Genomic DNA, 6,000 nt, shown 5'->3' with positions numbered 1-6,000 from the left:
GGCCATCCCCTCCCACTTCCCAGTGCAGAGAGAGAGAGAGCTTTACAAATGTAAATATTTGGTAAACAGAACTTTGACAAGAATGGGCTTAGTGAGGACCCTGCCAGTCTGTCCATACCCAGAGTTAAATTCCTTTAGGCAGTTAGTGGGGGAGGTCAAATGTCTGTCAGAGAAAATAATCAAGGTAAAGACACATACTTCAGGGTGGCCAATTTTGATTTCCCACACTGTAATCACAGCAATTGTTTGGGCTTCTTATAGCATCTTGTCTTGGTAGAATTTCAGAATGTTCTAATTGTGGGGAACTGACCAGTTGTCTTTGCACCCTTAGTGAAAAAATCCTAACTTTTTTGCACCCATCTTCCTGCTGGGAAAACTGAATTGCATCCAAGTGCTCTTAAGGGTAGAATAGGGCAGCAGGTGCACACTTAAGCGTCTGAGTGTTCCCTGTGGGTTATGCTCCTGCTGCCCGCCTGCCTGGAGACCAAGAAGAAGGAACAAGGATAAGGAATTGGCCTGGGCTTCAGTCACATTTCTTTTCCTTTTGTACCCTGAGGCCTGCTCTATACCACAGTTCCAGCCCCCTCCCCACTGCCCACCAAGCCCGCTCCTGTGCACCCACGGAAGCCACACACTAGCATACTCACCAGATCCCAAAGCACGCTGCTATGCTCCCGGTGGGGGGTGAGTAAGGGACAAGCGTCAACTCCCCTTGGAGTCAAGCCTCCCAAATAGGAAGGTCTCCAGGTGTCGCTCAGGAGAGTGGAGCCAATGCCTGCCTTGGAGGAGGTCTGCTCTGAGCACGGTACAGATTGGTGCTGGTGATTCTTACCGGTTGTGTGTATGTGCAAGAAAAAAATCAGAGACGCTGCCTGCCTGCTCCCATCTCTCGCGCGCTCTCTCTCGCTCCCTCTCTCTTCTGCTCTCTCCCTCCCTTTGCAAACATCGGATTTAAACCTGCTCAGAATTCAGCACAGAAGAAGGCAGCAGCAGCAGCAGCAGCAGCAGAAGCGGTAGCAAGCCCAGCAGCTGAGACACCGCAGCCTCAAGATGTACCACCCCGCCTGCTGGATCGTCTTTTCCGCGACAACCGCCCTGCTCTTCATCCCAGGTACCGCAGAAGGGGTTTCTCTATTCCCGGGGCGATTTTGAGATGTTAGAGCAGAGGAGGAAGAGGGAAGGAGGAGAGCCCAGGCGAAAGAGAGGGAGTGTGAGATGCATGTGAGGGAAAGAGGTAGGCTTGCTGTGTGCACGCTCACACATCCGCTCACTCGCACGCACGCAGATGCTTGCGGCACGGGCTTCGCTCTGTTCCCGGCAATGCGATGGGTGAGCTGGATTCGAGGTCTGCACCGTGCCGCGAGGCACTGCTGTTTCTGTGAAGGGAACTGACCGGCATTAACCAGTTGTGGTCCCAGGGGTAGGGGAAGAGGAGTTTCAACTCCCAGTCACATATCTTGCTCGCCGCTTACGCTGGGACCTACAGGATAGCTGGGGCATCCGTATTTCTCTCTCAGTCGTGCTCTCTCTTTCTGAATCAGTCCCTATCCCTGCATCTCCCTCTGTCTCTGTTTTTCTCTGTCTCTCTTCCTGCCTCTTTTCTCTCTCTCCTGTCTCCTTCCCCTCTCTCCTCTCTCGCTCCCTTCCTTCAGAACCCTCTCTCCCCTACTCTCTCTGGAGCTCCTTCCTCTCACAGTTTCTTCTCCTTTGCTCCTGCATTTCTTGTCTTAACACAGTCCTTCTACCACCTCTCATCCTTTCTTTATCCTTCCACCAAATGGGCAGATTAAGCCTTTGAAATTCAGAATGCTCTCAGTTTCTCCCTCCTACTCCTCACATTGGAAACGTGAATTTCCCTTGACAGGACTGGGAAGGTTCAGACCCGGGCAGGCTGGGCATCTGGACACACCTGATTCTCTTCAGCACCTTCCCCTCATGTCTAGTGATTTAGGTGTGATCCTACCCGTCGAGGCAGTTGCTTGTCTGGGGAAACAAATCTGCAGCAACACAGGTAAGATGCTGCAATCCTACCAGAATAAGCAGAATGGAAGTGTTGCAAAACCCAACACATTTTAATAGAATTGATAATTGAAACGCCTGTCATTCGCAAGCAGACAGCCGAATGCCTGCAGGCATCCTTCAAACAATGCTGAAGGGACTGGGTTGTGCTTGCCAAGGTTTTAGGCAGCATTAAAGGGTCTGTGGGGTTTCCATACTAAATCCCAACCTACTAAGAATTTTCTTTTTTTCCAAATTGAGATATCGGCATTTGGTTAAACAGTAGCTTAGACCTAAAATCCCATATACATATACACAGGCATAAATACTAAGATTCTTAAACCTTACATATCCTGATACAGGTAAAACACAATTTTACATTTTTATAATCAGAATCACTTGGTTTTTGTTTTTGTTTTTAAGAACATAAAGCTCTAAGTCTTTCTAAGCCAACCAAGTGAAATCAGAAAAGTTAAAGTTTATTGGGGAGAAAGAAGAAGAGAGGACTCGCTAAAAAAAAAAGGAAGAAATTTATCGTATAATGTTTTGTAATGCTTTTAAAAATTATGCATTTTGTAGCAGAGATGTGCTCTGCATGACCATGTTCCCAGCTATCTGTTTTAGGCTGAGAAGTTCAGAGTGGGGGTGCTGTTCTTCCAGATTCAGGCCTGGGAGGGGGTTTCAGCCTGACAGGGCTCAGCGGGGAGGCAGGGCCACAGGGGACCCTCAGTCCCTGCTTCAGCCTGATAGAGGGAGCCAGGTGGGCGCTTTGGGTCCATGGTGTGAGGAGACAAACTTCCTGTGTGTGCACGTCCCTCGACTGAGGGACAGCTCCTGGGCCGCCCAGCACCCAATCTCCCCACTACCACTGTGCTGGAACACAGGTGGGCAGAACAGCCGAGATTAGGACGCCCACCCCAAAGCATCCTGGCTGCGTGCTTGCTCTCCTCACGGCGGGAATCAGAACATCCCATTTCAAAAGGGGAGGGCGGTGAGCCCCCGTCAGCGGAAGCTGCATTGCAGTGCACCCTGAAGGAAGTCAGGAATCGGGTGCTCCCTCCCTCTAGAGGCCCCAGGGCTCCCGAAAACACAGCTGCACTCCACTGCTGACTTTGTTTGCAGGAGAAGCATCCACATGGAAAGTCAGCTGTGTTGCAGGGAATGACCTCAGCCTCCGAGCTTCTCCGGCCCTCACCAGAATGCAGCCTGGTGGGTGACAGGGATGGAAGGGCACCCCTGTGAGCTGAGTGTCACTCTTGCTCTGAGGGTTGCTCTTTATGCTGATCATGCCAGGAACTGGCCTGAGGGATCTCCAGTGGGTGGGAGGAAAAGTTGGTTTTGGGAGGCATATGTGGAGAAGGAAAGCCTAGCTCATGAAGGCTCCTGTGGGAAACGGAACCTGGCTGTACCCAAAGTTCTGATTAGCCGCCGTGGCTTACTTGCGACTTCCCCTTCTTCACTTTTACTTCCTTTATTAGGTTTTTAGACTTTTTTTCTTGGTTTCAAATGATGCTTTTTCTCCCATCAGAGTTAACGCCAGCTCATTAGCCATTTACTTTTCCTGCGTCTAAAGACAGAGGCTAATGTAGTAATGAAGTCCTGACCTGGTTAGGCCTCGATGCCATTTCATTCCGCAGCTTTCTATTTCTTGGTAAAACACAGTTCCAAACCAGAATAATTCTAAGGCTAATGTTGTCACCTGGTGCCTTCCAGGGCGAGACCGATGGTCGTAAATTGCTTTTCTAGGCAGAATCTCTGGGATGGGAAAGACAGTAACAAGTGGAAACTGTAATGAGCCCACACCCTAGATGGGGAGAGGGCCTCGGTTGAGGATTTAATTGTCATGCCGGGGCTTAAGATGTTCCGGAGACCCTGAGCACCAAGGCAGGAACAGAGCTGGGTCTGTGCGGAGAGTTTTTGACCTTGGGTCTGGGGGCTTTGTGGGAAGATGAGGAGATCGGCTAAGCAAGCCCAGAGAAGCAGGAAGAGAAGGCTGCTAGGACATTTGCATCAGAATCACAGGGGGTTGGGGGGCAGATTAAAATGCAAAATCCCTACCCCCATCTCAAAAATATGTATTTTTCACAAGCATCGCAGGTCCTTCTGATGCACTCTAAGCCCACTTTGCCCGTACTTTCAAATCATGTCTGCCCTGCAGCATTCGAGTTGAAACCCATCTTCTGCCTGCCTTTTTTCCTTTAGCTCTGAGAAATGGCAGGCTGGTGGTGGTGTGGGGGAGGAGATGAGGGGGCGTTACTATCTTTAGTGGCCTAGGCTCAGTTCCCAAAGCACCGAGCAGCCCTACGCCATCCTCCTGATGGGAGGATGGGATCTCCAACCTAAAGAGCTTCTTTTCTCAATCTTAGATCATTACCTCCTGCTTGTCCCCTTCTGCTTAGCCCATCCTGCTTGTGTCTTCTTCTGTCCTGTGACTCTGAGCAGGGAAGTTAGCCATGAAGCATCCTCATCTGCCTGGACTGGACTGAGTTATGTCCAGGCACACATCTGTGAGCTTGGATTTACGGCCACAGCCACGTCTCCCATTTCTTGATCAGGCTTTGCCCTATTAGGGTCAGAAAGCCTTGGACTTGGATAGACAATTCCGTGAGGTGTAGCATTCTTCCTTCCTCCGCACACACCTTCCTACAGCTTCTTTCAGGGAAGGGCCCAGACCTTGGGCTCTTCGGGCTGGGATGCTTGGCTTTGGAGTGAGACCCTGGGGGAGGGCTCCTCAGCCAAGTTTCCGTGAATTTTTTCCTCCACCCCTTACTCCCTCACCAGCACAATGCTGAGGAACCTGCTAAGATTGCCTGCTTTGCCTGAGGTATCAAGTAGGAGAATTATTCGCCATTGTGAAAATCCTAGCCCCAGACTCACTACAAAAGAGACATGAACCAGGACTGAGAGTCTGGTTATGATCAAGAACTCATCATCTCTTTGCCAGTCGTAGATTTGTGCCCCTCCCTCCCGCCAGCTAGCCTGTGGCCGATTGATAGACATGTTAATAAGGTCAGACCACATCCTGTCAGCACTCAGCGTTGGCCCAGTGGCAACAGCAGGCTCTGAGAAGGAGACAGGTGTCAGCTGCCCCGTAAAGACTGCTTTTTCAGTAGCCTGGAGCTGGGCAGCGTTGCTCAACCTGAGATTAATCAGAGATCCTGAATGGCTTGAGGTTCCCATGTGTTGCTTCAGTCCTGTCTGCCTCTGTGCTTTCTCTCATTCTTAGCACCCTCTTCCACATTCTGTAGGCTGGAAAATGACAGGAGACTCCTTAAACAGCTGGCACTTGCCTGGGTTTGTTATTTAGCAGCTCTGGGCCTGGGCCTCTCTCGTTAGCCACTGGGACTACACCTCACGGTCACTGCCTCAAACCTGTGTCAGAGCTTCATGCGGCAGAGTGCGCTTACCCTGAGATGGACCTCCACCTCAGCCTCCGAGAGTGCTGTAAACAGAGAACGGAGACTGATTCGGAGCTCTTTGCGGTTCGTTTGGTTGGCTCGAGGTATTCTCTGAGTCAGTCTACCAGGCTGTAGAATGGATTTCAGCGATGGACAGAGAGGCCAAAAATGTGGGTTAGATGATAACATTTAGGTGAACATTTCTGAGTTTTTATCATAAAAATCTCATCCTGATCTCCTAGCAATAGAGCAAAAAGAGAAGTCTCTCCCATAGGATGGGAGAGGGCATTCCTTCTTGTTGGAGGAGGAGGAAGACGGGGTAGGACCATGCCAACTCATATAGATCTTTGTCACAGTGATGAAAACTAGCCGAATACAATCCCCCTGTTTACCTACTCAACGAGAGTTTATATACGTTCTGATTAAACAAAATAAGTACGATATTCTCCTGACTCAAGAAACATAGATCCAGTAAAACAGGAAATTATTCAGCATTTTCCTTCTTTCAAACTCTTGATAAGTTACGCATGCTGACTTTGAGTTTCCTGAGGCTTGGTTTCTCTGCGTGAAAAACTAGGTCAGACCTGGCCCCTTTGGTCTCCCA

The 6,000-nt window shown here is 49.9% G+C and overlaps 1 long non-coding RNA gene across 1 annotated transcript in view; it reads left to right on the top strand.

Annotated features, from left to right (window-relative positions):
• The first annotated feature begins 712 nt into the window (after positions 1-712).
• LOC147916733 (uncharacterized) overlaps positions 713-6,000 on the top strand; it is a 253,435-nt gene continuing 248,147 nt past the window's right edge. The window contains exon 1 of the long non-coding RNA XR_015552816.1: positions 713-1,111. This is a non-coding gene — a long non-coding RNA (uncharacterized LOC147916733). The remainder of the gene's footprint in view (positions 1,112-6,000) is intronic.

Source organism: Ceratotherium simum, chromosome 7 (genome assembly GCF_057802395.1).
Source record: "Ceratotherium simum simum isolate JZ-2026a chromosome 7, ASM5780239v1, whole genome shotgun sequence".
Lineage (NCBI taxonomy): Eukaryota > Metazoa > Chordata > Mammalia > Perissodactyla > Rhinocerotidae > Ceratotherium > Ceratotherium simum.
This window is presented reverse-complemented; position numbering and strand designations above follow the sequence as displayed.